Source organism: Pogoniulus pusillus, chromosome 14 (assembly GCF_015220805.1).
Source record: "Pogoniulus pusillus isolate bPogPus1 chromosome 14, bPogPus1.pri, whole genome shotgun sequence".
Lineage (NCBI taxonomy): Eukaryota > Metazoa > Chordata > Aves > Piciformes > Lybiidae > Pogoniulus > Pogoniulus pusillus.
Window position 1 is genome coordinate 7,316,684 of NC_087277.1, and position 16,912 is coordinate 7,333,595.

Below are 16,912 nucleotides of genomic sequence, written 5' to 3' on the forward strand. Positions count from 1 at the left end.
AGTTCAGTGATTTATCTCACTGACCCAGCATTTTAATTTTTAATGCTTTTAAATTTTCTGTCTCTCTGCTTCATCCAATCCTGTTCCCAGTTCTCCATGTTAACTTCCCCAGTTTTCTGCTGTATATAATCTGAATTTTCCATAGAAGGAAGGAAACATTAGAACACTTGGTAGACAATTCCTGCTCTCACTGCAAGGAAATGCCATCACAGCCACACAAGTTTTACAACACAGAAAGAATATTTGCTAAGTTTTTTCAGTCAGTTATTCCAATATTGATGAAGTCACCTTCTCTCCTTTTTCTTAGAATCATAGAATGGTCTGAGTTGGAAGGGATCTCATGGATCATCCAGCTCCAACCCCCTGCCATTGGCAGGGACACCCTCCACTAAAGCAGGTTGCTCAAGGGCTCATCCAACCTAGCCTTGAACATCTCCAGGGAGGGAGCAGCCACAACCTCCCATGGCAACCTGTGCCAGTGTCTCACCACCCTCACTGCAAAGAACTTCCTCCTAATATCTAGTCTAAATCTCCCCTCTGACAGTTTAAACCCACTACCCCTCACCCTGTCATTACAAGACCTTGTCAATATTCCCTCCCCAGCCTTTCTGCAGGCCCCCTTCAGATACTGGAAGGCTACTACAAGGTCTCCTCGAAGCCTTCTCTTCTCCAGACTGCAGAGCCCCAACTCTCACAGCCTGTCCTCATAACAGAGCTACTGCAGCCCTCTGAGCATCTTCATGGCCCTCCTCTGGACTCACTCCAACAGTTCAATGTCCCTCTTGTGCGGGGGGCTCCAGAACTGCACACAGTACTCCAGGTGGGGTCTGAGGAGAGCAGAGCTTTAATCCTTTCTATGATACAGCAGCATGTAAAACAAAGCATTTTGATGGGCTTAACATAAAATATTTTGCCTCTGCTAGAATATGATGTTTCAGTATTTTTTATTAAAAAAAAAAAAAAAGGGCAGCTAATAACATCTAATTAGCATTTTTATGTCTTTGGATCACCACTTTCTGATAGCAATCACTGGCCAGTTCTAGTTAAATTTATTATTCCCCTGTTGGAGCACTGTTAGTAGGGACAGTAATTTATTCTTTCTAGATACTGTAAATGGAATCTGAATACCAGGTATTAAGACTGACCCACCAGGTAAAGCTGGGAAACATGGATGTGCTGTAATTTTCCAGGTCAGATCATACCTCTTAGAAGTTTTCTGCCCTGCTTGAAACAGATTGCAAAGTTCACAACAATTCTTATCTCCATTTGCTGTTTACTCGCTCAGTTGGTGCCAAAGCAGCTTTGTTTAAAATAAGATTTTGACATCAGAGTGGGAGGCAGAGATTATACCTGGAGGTTTTATTGGCTTCAAGGCTTGCATGTTTCTGTCTCATACTGACTCCAGGTAAGTTAGGAAAATATTTAACTCTGAAAAGCCTTCCCTAGCTCACGTCCTGAGGAAGAGGTAGTTGCTGCTAATGTACAAAAGGAATTAAACTCAGAGAGTTTGGACTTCTGGACCAGAGTGAGGTTTTCCCTAGGCACTCTGTCCATGAATTTGCTTTTATTAGGCTGTTTGGTGCTTTGCAGTATGCCCCACCTCACCCTTTCCCAGCACCTCTGGCACCTGCCACTCCTCTGCCAGGCAGGGCTCAGCACCAGGTGGCACTCCCGGCTCACGCTTCGGCCATGGGCACGACAGCAGCGCTCGCTGCCAGGGCAGGCTGCCTCCTGGGCACACCTCCGGAGGGGGTTCTGGGCCCGCAGCAGCTGTACTCTGGAAAGGTGGCCAGCACCGGCGTCTGTGCTCCCCTTCAGACTCCTACTCTGGAGTTATCTCATGCTGAGGGCTTAAGACAGATGAAGCAGATCACTTGGAAGCAGGTACCACCGCGTAGGGCTTCATAGTTATTATTACTCTTATTTCTCTTTCTGTTACTGATAGAGGCTCATTCTCTCTAAGGAAGAGAGAAAAGAGACACATTAACAGTTTTGGGGTATGGCAGAAATTCTTAAAGGACAGGGGGATACACTGCCCTTTGCATGCACTGTGAATGGGACAGAACCTAACAGGCTTATGAAGAGAGGCTGAGGGAGCTGAGGGTGTGCAGCCTCCAGAAGAGGAGGCTCAGGGCTGACCTCATTGCTGTCTACAACTACCTGAAGGGAGGCTGAAGCCAGGTGGGGTTGGTCTCTTCTCCCTGGCAACCAGCAACAGAAGAAGGGGACACAGTCTCAAGTTGTGCCGGAGGAAGTATAGGCTGGATGTTAGGAGGAAGTTGTTGGCAGAGAGAGTGATTGGCATTGGAATGGGCTGCCCAGGGAGGTGGTGGAGTCACCATCCCTGGAGATGTTCAGGAAAAGCCTGGATGAGGCACTTAGTGCCATGGTCTGGTTGATTGAACAGGGCTGGGTGCTAGGTTGGACTGGATGACCTTGAAGGTCTCTTCCAACCTGGCTGATTCTGTGATTAGCATAATGAATATTTAGGTTAGACAACAGATAAAATGCTATAAATAAAAGAGTGAGAGAGTAAAGCACTGGAAATGGTTGCACAGGACAACTCTGGAGACCTCATCACACTGATTTTCAGGAAAAAAGTGAGATTGCTTAGGGTGAAGAGCAGCAGAGGAAAGGAAGAGTTTAGAGAATTTGTCAGGATCCCTTCTAGTGCTGTCTTCTAGAATTAGGTGAGATAAAGACTCTATAATTAGGTGAGACAAAGACTGTACTTATACAGCATCTTGTCCAATGGCACATGCTGCACAAAGTCAGATAAAATATTCTATAAACACTTAATAACTGTAGCTCTTCAGATCCAAACAGACTAATTGAAAGCTAACTCAGGTGTTGTGCTAGTTTAAAGCTGGATAGAATGTTTTGGTGAGAAGAACTAGATTACAGGCTGTGGAAAGAAAACAGTGGTGATGTCTACTTCACTTGCTGAGATGTATAGGAACAAGAAATAAAAACATTAGATAACCACTCTCACTCAGGCTGCTGGCTGAGCTGCATCTCTCTAACCTCACCCTCCATTTTGGGCTAATCCACTTTGCTTCCTAACCTCCTGGCCAAATCTCCATTCTTCCTTGGGACTGGGGTAAGGTTGAGAGGGGTAGGGGGAAGGTGCAGGGGTGGTTGAGAGCCCCTTCTGGGGACTGAGGTTTCTGGGAGGGCTGTTGTGTTTCTGTATTACCTTTTACCTTGTATATTTCTGTCTATCACTGTATATACTGTAAATATTTGCTTGTATATTCTGTTACCTGTAAATAAATAGCTTAATTCATATTTCCAGAGCCGGCTGAGTCTAGTCTGGGTGATTTCTAAAGTGTGTGGGGGGCAGGGAACACCCAAACCATCACAGGTATACCAATACAAGTGGCAATCATCTCTTTGGATTGTAACCCGTATAAACCCTGAATTTGACATTCAAAAGAGAGATCAGGGAGAGAGAAGCATCCTCCTCTCATAAAGAATTGATATCTTTCTCTTTGGAGACATTTCTTTTTAATACTTTAAAACATGAGTTTGCCTGATAGGTTTGATTTTTTTTTCCTTGAAGCCCTTCAGCTACAGAAACAGATTTTGTTGTATGTATGTACAACATTTTCCCACGCCTTGGTCCACAGAGACAAAACTCACACTTCAACTAAAAAAAAAAAAGAAAAGAATCATATTTCATGAACATTGCTACATACCACCTGTGAGCATATCTCATGTAATAACTATGGAAATAGTAAGACAATTTTCTGAGACTCATGAGATAAAAGTATCTTCACACAATCACAGAAACATCCAGGTTGGAAAAGACTCTCAAGATCACCAAGCCCAACCTATAACTCTATAAGATTCACCTTAACCATATCCCTAAGCACCACATCCTAATGACCCTTAAGCACATCCAGGGTTGGTGACTCAACCACCTCCCTGGGCAGCTCATTCCAGTGCTTGACCACTCTCTCCATGAAAAACTTTTTCCTAATGTCCAATATAAACCCACCCAATCTCAGCTTGAGGTCATTCCCACTTGTTCTGTCTCCAACTACTCGTCAGAAGAGACCAACTCCATCCTCTCCACAATGTCCCTTCAGGTAGTTCTAGACAGCAATGAGATCTCCTTTCAGCAGCCTTTTTCATTATACTAAGTGAATGTGATGTTTCTGGATTGGATAGAAACTCAGGATTAGCTGAGAGAATACTAGAGCTTTTGTTTTCTGGCATTATTTGAATGTGGGAGAGAGGTATACTTCCCCTTGAAACCTGGTAGAGACTCTCAAATTGAGATCCTCATTAGACTTTTGTTAAATAATATATTCATTTTTCTTCCACTGGAGTCTTCTGTCTTTCAGCCCAAAGACCTTCCAGTGTGTGAGTCTCCCTCAGGCACAAAAACCCAGTTCCTGTGCCACCTCTTCTTTGCACTGGCTGCTCTGTGATGCACGCAACTGCTGCCCCACATGCCCAGAAATAAACCTGCTATTAAGTATTTTTGTTTGAGGTTGTCTTCTCTTTAGAAATGACTGAAAAGGAACGAGACAAAATGATCTAACATGAAGCTGTAAATTGCAAAACGCTGTCTAATTTAAGGCACTGGGAATGCTGGTACTGAAAAATGCCTTCAAGATATTAAACAATCCACAGCAATGTACATGGCACAGGTAGAGACTCTGATTTACAAGTTGCAAGCCCAAAGCTACCTGGATTTAAATAGTCACCTAAGGCTCTATGTGCTATGGTTACACTATGTAGAGCTTCCCTAAGTACTAGAAATTACAGCTGTATCTGTCCACCTTTCATCTCTGCTGTCAAACTCTCCCTGGTGAAGGAGAAAAATCTCTGTGCTGTTTGTATTTTCTTCACCTACAAACACAAGTATGCAAGGAAGCACAAGTAAAACTGTCTCCTACTGGAGGTGCCAAGTCTCATACTGTGGTTCAGTTTCACACATTGTTTTGTGTGTGTGTGCCTATAATTTCACCTACATAAACTGATCACTATTATAGGGCAGAATCAGCTCCAGGTTTACTGAAAAGGTATAATAATTTTTTTTTTATATATATAAAAATTACTTTTATTATGAATAATAAATCATAGAATCAGCCAGGTTGGAAGAGACCTCCAAGATCATCCATGACAACTTAGCACCCAGCCCTAGACAACCAATGAGACCATGGCACTAAGTGCTTCATCCAGGCTTTTCTTCAACACCTCCAGGGATGGTGACTCCACCACCTCCCTGGGCAGCCCATTCCAATGCCAATCACTCTCTCTGACAACAACTTCCTCCTAACATCCAGCCTAGACCTCCCCTGGCACAACTTGAGACTGTGTCCCCTTCTTCTGTTGCTGGTTGCCTGGGAGAAGGGACCAACTCCCACCTGGCTACAGCCTCCCTTCAGGTAGTTGTAGACAACAATGAGATCACCTCTGAGCCAGCCACCTCAGAAATGGTTAATAAAAAGGCTTGGCCTGAATTCCACATTGGTTTTTAGATTTCAGAGAAGCAAATACATTTGCATGCATGCCTAGAGCCATTTTAGTTTTAATTCCCAAGTTCCCCCATTCTGCTACAGGCTCTCTCACCAACACTCCTGCATCTTGTAAGAAATTAATCTCTCTCTCACCTTTTTTTAACACTAGTCACTCTGATTATCATACAGATAAAACCATAACAGTTTTACAAATGGCATACCAGCTAGGAGTTTCATATATATAAAAGTTATCCATATCCAGCACTGAATCAGTTTGTGAGGAGGGGAAACATACTTTATTAGAACAGATGGTGGAATAGGAAAAATAGGAAGAGAGAGAGAGAGAGAGGCTTGGGTACAATGTTTAAAAAAAAAAATCCCTATTTGGAGTAACAAATATATTGGTTTTGCTTTTCATATCACAGAATCATAGAATCAAACAGGTTGGAAGAGACCTCCACAATCATCCACTAGAACCTAGCACCCAGCCCTAGACAATCAACTAGGCCATGGCACTAAGTGCCTCATCCAGGCTTTTCTTCAGCATCTCCAGGGATGGTGACTCCACCACCTCCCTGGGCAGCCCATTCCAATGCCAATCACTCTCTGTGAAGAACTTCCTCCTAACATCCAGCCTAGACCTGCCCTGGCACAGCTTGAGGCTGTGTCCCCTTGTTCTGTTGCTGGTTGCCTGGCAGAAGAGGCCATCCCCCACCTGGCTACAGCCTCTCTTCAGGTAGTTGTAGACAGCAATGAGGTCACCCCTGAGGCTCCTCTTCTGCAGGCTGCACACCCCCAGCTCCCTCACCCTGTCCTCACAGGGCTGTGCTCCAGGCCTCTCACCAGCTTCGTCGCCCTTCTCTGGACACCTTCCAGTTCACATTGATCTTCATATGTGTTTTTGAGTTCTGGAGAATTGTTGAAAACTGGCATTAAATTCCAGATTTTAGTGAAAAGAAATGTGTCAGGTGGCCAGAGTGAAATATTTGTATCCATGGAAAATTTTTCATCAAGCAGGAAAGGCTGCAGAGGAGTAGACAATAACAGTAGTAATAAAGCGATAAGCCACCTTCTGAAATGCAAAAGGTGAATCACTTTTGTTGTCAGACAGCAAAGTGATAAGGATGAACAAGACATCCAATAGCACCAGACTTCTGTGAAAAGTTTGAAAGATGTGAAAACTGATGATGTTCTGAGATTCAGGCAGGATGAAACTGAGAATATTAAAAACAAACAAGAATAGAAGGCTGAGGAGTTTCAGCTGACATTTCCAGAAATGCATTTAGCACAGAAAAGAATCCCTTTGGACTAGAAAGTAACTAACATAACCTTTCAGAACAAGAGTCAAGGGAATCAACAGGAAAATACAGAGCCGTCACATTCACAATCTACTTTCAGAGATCAAAAGAAGGCACAGTTAAAATAGCCAGACTTCTCTTGCCTTCAAATGCATCCTTTGTTAAGACTTCTTTGAAGATCTCTCTGACATACTACTCCAGAGAGATGCATCCCTTAGCTAAAATGACCTAGAGCACTTGATAGCACAGCCCACCAACAACAAACGCCTAACGTGAAGAAAAAAGCATCAACAGATAAGGCAGAAAGTGGAACAATGGGATAAGAATAACAGGTTGCCATAAATCCTTCAGCTGCTGGAAAGAATGCCTGCATACCTTAGAGATCAGCATTAGAGCCGCCTCATTGCTTCGTCCACAACTCAAGAGGAAAAGAAAATAAAGAAGCTGTTTGTGTGTCTTGTACAACAGCAGAAGAAAATGCACATTAAACAATGAAGTGTGTTAACACTGGTTTTACTCTCCAACATACCTCTGCTGGAAATGGGATGCCAGGTGTATTTCACCTTCTACTGCCTGACAGATTACAAACAAACCATAGTGACACGGGACCAAACTGCACCAATGTTTGCAGATGTGTCTTCAGAACTCAGCTAATGCAGGTAGCTTGTGTGTTTTCTCTTCTTAGGGACAGATCCTCAGAGGATGTAAGCTGGCACAGGTCTGCTGAAGTCAAGATGCCAAATAAAGGCTCAGTTTGAAACACAACAGCAATTCACACTGTGGACTGTTAAAGATTGAAAAGAAGTGCCATTCAAGGCAGCTGTTAATCAAGCTCTCTGGAGCTGCAGCTCAAATACTTTGCTCACAGTCACTATGAAGAGTGTCCTCAAAGCTACCAGTGTTAAACCTTTGCTCTTTCATGGGGCCTTATACGACTTAGTTCCCCCTTGGTATTATTTGCTCCTATTCCTGAATGTGATCAGGGGTTGGACTAGATCTCCTTGGGTCCCTTCCAACCCCTAACATCTTGTGACCCTGTGATATATCACAGCAAACTAAATTGGACCACATCAAGAGAAGTGTGGCCAGCAGGGCAAGGGAGGGGATTCTCCTCCTTTACTCTTCACTCTTTAGACCCCACCTGGGGTACTGTGTGCAGTTCTGGAGCCCCCCACACAAGAGGGACATTGAACTGTTGGAGTGAGTCCAGAGGAGGGCCATGAAGATGCTCAAAGGGCTGCAGTAGCTCTGTTATGAGGACAGGCTGTGAGAGTTGGGGCTCTGCAGTCTGGAGAAGAGAAGGATTCAAGGAGACCTTGGAGTGGCCTTCCAGTATCTGAAGGGGGCCTACAGGAGGGCTGGGGAGAGACTATTTACAAGGTCTTGTAATGACAGGCCAAGCAGTAATGGGTTTAGACTGGCAGAGAGGAGATTTAAACTGGATGTTAGTAAGAAGTTCTTTCCAGTGAGGGTGGTTGCCCAGGGAGTTTGTGGCTGCTCCCTCTCTGGAGGTGTTCAAGGCCAGGTTGGATGAGGCCTTGAGCAACCTGTTCTAGTGGGAGGTGTCCCTGCCAATGGCAGGGGGTTGGAGCTGGATGATCCTTGAGATCCCTTCCAACTCAGACCATTCTATGACTCTATGATTCTGTAAGTGGCCCGGTGTAGGGACTTCATCTCTTCATTTATTAGTAAAGCGCCACATATATCTTTAGTGCTATATAAATAAATAATAAGGCTAGCAAGGCCAACTCTATATATAGAGACTTAAAAGCCAGACAGTCTTAACATCAGTCTGCCACTCTATTAGCAGCCAGTGAAGCTTGCAGATTCCTGGCCTAATGTGCACACGCCAGCCAGTTTCAGTTGGCAGCTTAGCTGCAGGTGGCAAAACATCTTTTCTGACTTGCATAAAAATATGTATGGAAGCAAAAAAAAAAACTCAAGAAAATAATACCCAGTAGAAAGAAAAATGATACAGGCCGACAGAGAGATTTAGAAACCAGGGTGGGGTTGGGGAGATGTATAAACCCGTGATGATTCGAAAGCGTAGAAAGATGTTGGACTCAGTGATGCTGATAGATTTGGCATCTGGCAATGTGCACCTCCTGACGTTCCAAGCTGCTTGTCTGAATTCCTGTTCCTTTTGCTTTGTCTCTTCCTTCTGAAATAATCTGTCAATACAGGGAGCATGGGAATGGAAATTGAATCCCATACCTGACCAAGACTGAAAGTACACCCCTGGAAGAGGGATGGAGCAGGAGGAACAAAGGGTGTGCAAGCTTTTGCCAGCTTCATCTGTTAAATAATGCAGATACTTTAAACAGCACAAACTGTGTCCTTTGTTTAGCATCTGATGAACTAAACTCAGAGGTCATGTTTCAAACTTCAAAACCTGCCAAACTAAAGCCAGAACTTTCAAAGGTGTCTTGGCTTTTAGAAATGCTGGATTTGAGGCTCTCCATTCTCAATGCCAGTACATTTAGAGAGGCACTCCTGGCACCTCCTGAAAGAGATTTGAGGCTGGGTGTATTAAAAGTGAATCAAACTGCACCATTAGTCCCCTTAAGATGTCCTTGAGACGGATTAAGCATTTTATGAGCTGAGACAGGGGTAGTGAAACAAAGAGTGGACAAGGTAGAGGTGATGACACTGATAAAAATAAAATCCTCGTATCCCCACACTGAGTGAAATCAGATCATTAGTCCTTGCATCCCATCTATGCTAGATGGTTATACTGAGGTAGCTTTGTTGGGATATTGCTTTCTCTTTGTATGCACATGAACCTCCTAGTGTGAATTTGTTGCAGAGGGGAAATTAATTAACGGGAGATGATATTTTCCACAATTAATACTGGTTGTTAATTTTGACACTCAGAACTCTCACCACCGCTGACCACTAATTTTAATACTATTTTGGTTCTTACACAGTCATGGAAACATTCTATGGATAATATCTAGATCTGGTAACAACCAGCAAAATGTATAAACATTAACTGAACTGGAAGAGAAGATTCCCACGGTCAAATGCTGCTTGTGGTCAATATGCTGCTTGCTCAGGAGATGGGCTCAAGGAGCTCTTTCTGCTCTAAGGCAGAAGGCAGTGGAGAATTACAATGAGGCATTTGAGCATTTACTCACAAATTATTATTATTATTACCATTATTATTACCCTCATGGGGGCTAGCCACAGTCCAGCCAGTGCCCAAATGCTTTCAGGGGATTCTGCCTTGTCAGATGTTGAGACTTGACTCTTCCCAGCTTCTGGGGAGACAATCTCTGACCTTGTTCTCCTGACCCTTCTGAGCAGGTCTTTCAGGTGCAGAAGGCAGGACGTCATGCATTCTCAGCACGATGTCACGCTGGCCACACAGGCTGATTGTGTGCAGGCATCCAGGGTCTGCTCCCGGTGACTGGTGGCAGTGGAGTTTACCAGCAAACAATAAGGCAGTAGGCAACTGCAGCAGGCAAAGGCAGAGCATGGCTGAGCACAGCAGAAAAGCAGGGGAGCAAAGCACATCGTTTACCTGCAAATCTCCTTTTATAACTGTGGGCTGAGATTAATTGCCCTTTGGACACAAGAATAGCCAACCAAGATGGCAGTTAGCCAAACCTTGCCATGTTAGGCAAAGCCATAGGCTCACTATTCCTTAAATTGGGAAAAGAACAGGCCCTGCACAAGGCAGGCACAAGCTAAGTGTGTGTACCTTACACCACAGGACCCTGGGCAGGCCAGACTCAGTGTCTGCAGGTTCTTCTGTGTCCGTTTCTCACACTTGCTTCTCTGGTGGAGCAGAAAAACATGCCTAGGCAAGGCAGGATATGTATAAGCCTATTTTGGGCCTATCAGGCTTGCCACAACAGAATTCCACAGTCTCCTCTCTGAAAATACTAGCTTTCATGTCAGTGCAATGTAGACTGACCTACACACCCTCTTCTAGAACAAGGTAAGTGAAGGACCTACAACACAGTGGGCAGTTCAGAGGGCAGTCCCCATTCCAGTGATGGGTGGCAGAGCTTTATAGAGCTGTCAGTGACACACTGTAAAAAGTATGTTGCGTTGTAAGGAGTCTCACTGGTCTGACCCAGAGTACTCATGCACCTATCCATACTGCATATAGGGACCATCAGCTGTTCTGTAACAGGAAACATCTACATTGCAAGCAGAGAAAAAACTGTTCCACTGAAAATAAAATTAGATGTAAGTACACAGCAGAGCAGACAGAGCCAGAAAACAAATGAAATTATATCAAACAAAATGTTCCTATATAAAAATCAAATCCTACTCAGACATGAATCCTGTTAACTTCAGCTGATGCAGGAATATTTTCAGATGAAAAAGGTTGCTGCAGACAATTTCAAAATAGGTTCTATTTTATCACAATTGAATTTAAATCTGTTCTGCAATTGTTTTCCTTTTCTTACATTGTTAATGCATTTTATTTTTTGACATCTTCATTCTCCTTTTCCTTGCCACACTGAGAACAGAGACTGAACAGCAAACCTCCCCTTTTCCTTTGGCGTAATGGCCTTTCACCTTTGCCGTCCTTCGGAGGACATCAAGTCTCATGTTTAAATCACCAATCCCCTTTAGAGGAGGTCTTACTTTCTGAGTGGCTTCATCAATCAGACCCACAAAGTGACTGCTTCTCAATTTTTTATTTTTTAAATGACAGTCCTTTATCTGTCATTGTCACAGGGCACAGTGGGCTGTCCTTGCAAGACAAGGGAGACTGCTTTGTTACATTCAGTTCTCTGCTGCAAACGGAACCTGCATATCTGCTAACTAATCATGCTTTGTCTCACAGTCATAGAATCAACCAGGTTGGAAGAGACCTCCAAGATCATCCACTCCAACCTAGCACCCAGCTCTAGCCAGTCAACTAGACCACGGCACTAAGTGCCTCATCCAGTCTTTTCTTCAACACCTCCAGGGACGATGACTCCACCACCTCCCTGGGCAGCCCATTCCAATGGCAAATCACTCTCTCTATAAAGAACTTCCTCCTAACATCCAGCCTATACTTTCCCCGTATTTTCACTTCTCCACTTTCCTTGCAGATTAATCTTCAGATTAATTTCAACTCTTTGAAACAGATGATTTCTCAGGAATGAGCTCCCCATCTATGCCAGTGACCCTCAGTTTTGCCTCAGTGGGAAGTTTCTTTTCTTCCAGCCTTCTATGTCACCAAGCATTCATCTTTAAAAATAAAGAACAGTATTGCATTTAAGATTCTGGATACCTGCTTCTGTTTTTTTTATTATGCCACTGATTTCTCCAGGAGGTTTGTCACTGTCACCAGGAATGTGGCAGGCCTTCCCTGACTCAGCTGTTCAGTCTAAACTGGTCTCTACAGTCAAGAGAGAAGCATCCCCAGTGGTCCTGCAGACATAACTCTCTTCAGGTGTCTTCCACTCTCCTTTGACTAATGGGAAAGTTTGGCCAACAGAGTTAGTCTCCACATCACAGCTTTCAGATGACATAATTTACACGGAAACCCTAACACTGCCTGCTATCCAGCCCAAATCTCTAATATGGTAACACAATCTTGCTCTTCTCCCATCTGTTACCAGCCATCTCTATTCAAGATATGAAATCAAGAGAATGAAATTTAGGAGTTGAAACTCATTTCAACTCTAGGTTGGACTGGATGATCTTGGAAGTCTCTTCCAACCTGGTTGATTCTATGATTCTACGAAATGGTATAACTCAGATATTCTAAGTTTGAAGAGTGTCCAGCTAGATAAGAGAGAGAGTATGTGTGCCTCCAGTGCAGGAAGGGTTGCAGCACCACTCTAGCTCCTGTTAATCATAAGGACAAATAGAGGAGGACACAGCCAAACTCCAAGGGCAGGTGGAAAGCTCTGTCACTCAGCTTTCTTTTAGCCAGCAGGAAGATTACATGAGAATGATTTCCAATACCCTTTCAAATTGGCCTATAATCAGCTTATATTCTGTCAATATTTCATATTTGCTGAATCTGTTAGTATCACAGTATAGATTCAACATTCAAATACATGCAGTTGTTTGGTTGCTATGTTTAGCTGTTACCAATCACTTTTGCTTTCCAACCTCACACTTTCTCATCTTGACATATTAAGATTTTGAGCAGAAAAAAAGCCACAAAGATCTGAATGTTCAGAGGCATGCAGAGTTGAGCTTTTTTATTTCAGTGATTATGAGAATCGAGGTTAGATATAAAATTCAGATCAACAGGCAGTATCTGGTTGTAAATATCCAGAATTCAGAAATACCCATACACCTTACTAATGTTTTTCAAGTGTTAGTTCCTAAGAACAGTTCCAAAGTTTGAATCTATCTACCTACTGTAACTTAGAATTCTCTAGTAGCTTTTGGTTCACCTTCTAAATCAGATGGTAAGAATGAAGGTTACTCCAGTTCAGATTTTCCACCTTGTTAAAGCCATGAGGACGAGAAGTCCCATATGATTCAGTCTGAGCTGATGTCGACTCTTGACCCAGTGTTGAGAAGACATGAATCCAGGAGCAGCAATTAGCACTATAACAAAGTTTGCAGCATCAGGAACAACATAATGAGGAGAGGCTGCTGAAGCAATTCACTCACTTTTCGCCAGGAAGCCAATCTGTTCCTGGCTCTCATGCTCATATGAAGGCTGTGTTCAAATTTAGGTCTTGCCTTATATGGTCAAATAAAGATCCTATCTGTGCCTAAGGAACATTTTGTCTGAAGTTATTTTCTACTTTTCCTTTCTCCTTTAGCTAAAGAACACTTCAGTTAAGTTCATTTTGAAAATGTCCTCCCAATTATAAATGCCCCAGTATACATTGGCATCTTTGCATGGTACACGTATCAGTGCACAGAACATTACCAGCGTAGCACAGATCCTATAGACCAATTACACTGCTGACATTTCCCAAATAACCAACAGACAGGACTCGAGCTGCTATCGTACTCCTAGTGTGAAGACAGATGGGCAAAGAGTCTTGCTCATACAATTCTCACAATTCTAGTCAAGCAGTTAAAATACATGAGGGGTCAGAAAGGATTCTTTTCCCCATCTACATTTTTCATATGATGGTTTACAACATGAAGATGGCTGAGTGGATGTATACATTTCATATGGATACACAGTTACAGTGGAACAGACACAGATAATTTCTACATTTAGCATGCAGAACAGGCTAAGTAATACCAGCTTTTATAATATCAGCTTTTATAAATGCACTCTCCCACTGAGGGTGCTGGTAGATAGTAGCCGAACATGAGCCAGGTGGCCAAGAGAGCCAATGGCATCCTGGCCTGCATCAGGAACAGTGTGGCCAGTAGGACAAGGGAGGTTATTCTGCCCCTGGACTCAGCACTGCTCAGGCCACACCTTGAGCACTGTGTCCAGTTCTGGGCTCCTCAATTCAAGAGAGATGTTGAGATACTGGAATGTGTGCAGAGAAGGGCGACAAAGCTGGTGAGGGGCCTGGAGCACAGCCCTGTGAGGAGAGGCTGAGGCAGCTGGGGGTGTGCAGCCTGCAGAAGAGGAGGCTCAGGGCTGACCTCATTGCTGTCTACAACTGCCTGAAGGGAGGCTGTAGCCAGGTGGGGGTTGGTCTCTTCTGCCAGGCAACCAGCAACAGAAGAAGGGGACACAGTCTCAAGTTGTGCCGGGGGAGGTCTAGACTTGATGTTAGGAGGAAGTTGTTGTCAGAGAGAGTGATTGGCATTGGAATGGGCTGCCCAGGGAGGTGGTGGAGTCACCATCCCTGAAGCTGTTCAAGAAGAGAGTGAATGAGGCACTTAGTGCCGTGGTGTAGTTGATTGTCTAGGGCTGGGTGCTAGGTTGGACTGGATGACCTTGGATGTCTCTTCCAACCTAGTCGATTCTGTGATTTGTGTATTGCATACATTACTAAGACATGACATCCAGGTGTATATAAGTCATTTTAAATTGACTCACATTATTTATTCCTTCAGTTTTTTCAGAAATCACTTATGTGCTGAATGACTTTCCAACATCCCTTATTTAGAAGGGTCAATACTAATCTGACTTTTGTGCCAACCTTACAGCACAAAGCATGGCAATTTCAACAGTAAAACTAGTTATTATTGTGACAGCTATCCAAAGTGTGATGTTGGTCTCAGTTTTGAGTTTATTGACGTTCCAAACTAAGTATGTGCTTAAGTACTTCCCTGGATCAGAGTCAATAAAACCAGATGAGATGAGGAATTCACCACAGCTAGACTTAGGAATCATTAGCATGGAAATGGTCACTGAAAGTTTTTAAGTAGGTTAAATAGAGAGACTGGATACAAAGAGAAGAGACACTAATAACTGCCCTTAGTAGACATGAAAGGAAACTGAGGTCAGGAGAAGGACCTGACAAAAGCATGCCATTAAGAACCTCACTCTGTACCCTCAGGTCATGCTACTGCTTTCCACTGACCTTAATATGGCTCTAAGCAACGGGGAAGGGTGCTGAGCTAAGAGATTCAGGTGCAGTCCTGGCTGTTAGGGACTGCACATATGTTTGCATCTGTTATTTACAGCCATATGAAGAGACTGCAAAAACTTCTGCATGTTGACAGAAATCAAGTTTGGAGTTCCCTCAAAAAAAAAAACCAAAACCATGCTGAGGATGTACAGCTGGAGTGATGTAACAGCATCACTTACATCAATAAAAACAACTTTGTGTAAGTCTGGAACAAAAATATCAACATGTTCCCTAAAGTGGTTTAACAGATTAATTAACCTCTGTTTGTATGCAGTGTTATTTCAGTATTAGCAGTACAACAGCTGCCACTACTGCCCTTAATCTGGGTTCTTGCTTCATGCTTACAGTTCCCACATCCTTTCTGCTGTAAACTTGGCACACCACTGAGAAATCAGAAGTGAAGGATATGTAGATAAAAAAATAGGTGAAAGCAGCAGTACATTGGATGAATTAAATCCCATTCTTCCTGTGAGATTTTTACTTTTCATAGAAACACAAGATGTTGGTATTTAAATTCTAACACTGAAGACTGAGGCATAGCAAACTACTGACTTCTCAGTATATTTCTTCTGGAAGGATGAAAGATTGTTGGTCCCTCTGGGATTATGAGTCCGAGAAGCATTGTTATTTCAGACCTGATGTTTAGTCCATTAATGATTCAGTGCAGCCTTTTTCTATAGCTGTAGGCCTGTCCCTAATGTATTTTTTTCCCCATTTAGCCTGTGGATTTGATGTGATTAACATCTGAGATGTATTACCTGAGCTAGTGTTAATTTAGCTGATATATTACAACTTCTAAACTCTACTGGTCACAGAAGGCTGAACAATGGGGTTAAGGCTGGAGCATTTTCACTATAAACAAAACTATTTTTAAAAGAAATTAAAATTGGAAAAAGACTTTTCTCTCTCATACTTTATTAGCATTCAATCAGTGGTAAAAAAGCCATAATTCTGCCACTAAACTTGTGTTAATTAGATAACACAGAAAGATTGTGCTCTCAGGCTGAGTGTAAAACAGTTACTCCAGCAAAGATATATATCTTTGGAATAGCCCTTTAGTATTACTGTGATTTGGACCAAGTTCATCAATCTCACAATCTGAAGTCTCTCAAACCAAGACTTAAGCTCTGCAGTTCATGCTTTGAATGTGCAAGTTTTGCTCTCACTAGTTTTCAGGCAGGATTGCCAATTAGCAAAACACAGGCTAATACATGTCCCCACCTCAGGTAAATCTGCCCTGCCACCTGAGAGCTGGCTCTCTGACATCACTGGAATCACAACCACTTCCATCAACCACTATACACAGGGTTTTTTCCTCCTGTTATCTAACTTCCTTGAAGACATGAATCATTGGATACTACCACTGTTGTCGTATAGTACCACACAGACAACAGATGTCACTTAGAAAACTTCACATTCCACACTATCAGAGGATATGGATTTGAAAAACCAGTTCACCTTAGTGACAAATGATGAAACTCTGACTTGACCTTTGCACTGCACTTTTCTTCTTTTCATACTTGAGGATAAGCTTTTCATTCCCCTCATGCCTGCAGCTATTACTTAGCAGTTATCAGCTGCTGGAAGACCTCTTCCCACGCTCTCTTAATATTCCGTTTGCTCTGTCACTTCTGGCACTAATGGAAGCAGCATCCCTAAATACATTTCCATCATTAAATAT